This window comes from Monosiga brevicollis, genomic scaffold (genome assembly GCF_000002865.3).
Source record: "Monosiga brevicollis MX1 MONBRscaffold_26 genomic scaffold, whole genome shotgun sequence".
Lineage (NCBI taxonomy): Eukaryota > Choanoflagellata > Craspedida > Salpingoecidae > Monosiga > Monosiga brevicollis.
The window spans coordinates 164,467-165,771 of NW_001865063.1; positions in this window are offsets into that span (position 1 = coordinate 164,467).

Here is a 1,305-nt window from a genome sequence, read left to right on the forward strand (position 1 = left end):
CTGATTTACCTCATGACTCACACTCGCCCTGACATTGCCACCGCTGTCAGCATGCTGGGCTCCTTTGCCAGCTGCTACACCGTAGAGCATTGGAACGCTGCCAAGCACCTGCTCCGCTATGTCAAGGGCACGAAGGACCTTGGTCTGACTTATCGGTCTGGCCAGCACCTTCGCCTCACGACCTACACTGATGCGAGCTTTGCTCAAGAAACTGGTCGTAAGTCTCGTGAAGGCTGCATTGTCTACCTCGCTGGTGGACCCGTGCAGTGGCGCTCCAAGCTGCAGACGGTCACTGCCACGTCTACTGCTGAAGCCGAGTTTATGGCTGCTTACTCTGCGGCCAGCGAGACTATGTTTGTTGATCATTTGGTTCGTGAACTCTCACACGCCGTCTTCAAGCCCGTGTTGTTCAGTGACAACCAGGCGGCGATCCACATGATTACAAACGGAGCCAACTCTCCGGGCTCCAAGCACATTGCTGTCAAGTATCGCTTTGTGCAAGAGAGGTATGAACGCAACCAGCTCGATGTCCAGTTCTGTGGGACCAAGGACATGGTTGCTGACCTTCTCACCAAGCTGCTCAATGGACCGAGCCATCGTCGTTTGTGTGACATGCTCTTCCGTTCTCAGCTTGAAGGGGAGTATTAGAGGCACAATCTGAGACGGTACACTTTACCACGTTGTGTGTCCTCTGGTACTTGATGTTGTCCCACCTTGTCCCACCTTGTTGTGTAACATCTTGCTGTACCATCTTGGTGTATCATCTTGTTGTGGCATCTGTTGGTCCCAACAGATTGCTGATATCGCTTCCACCTGTCTTCAGTGTGATAGTCCATTCTCTGTCTCCACTGTGTGTGTGTGTTTCCACCTGCTATAAATGGGAGCGATCTCCCTGGATCGGTACCATTTTCCTTCTTGACCTCGGTCGTTCCACTTCCCTCCTTCTGTCTTGTTCTGTCTTGTTCCTTCGCCTTGCTTCAATCCATGTTATCGTATGCACTTCGATTGGTTGGATACCTCTGTGACAATCGCCTTGTCCACACACATTACACTGTACTGGACATATACCTTTAATACCTGATCTACTCAGGTCTCGAGAGGGCGAGGCTGGTCGACCCGGGCCTGTTTCGAACGAGCCTGATCGGTGCAGGCCTTTCTACTCAATCCTGATCGGTGCGGGCCTGATCTGTGTGGGCCTGATTGATACGGGCCTGATCTACTAAGGTCTCGAGAGGGCGACGCTGGTCGACCCGGGCCTGTTCCGAACGAGCCTGATCGGTGCGGACCTGATCTGTGTGGGCCTGA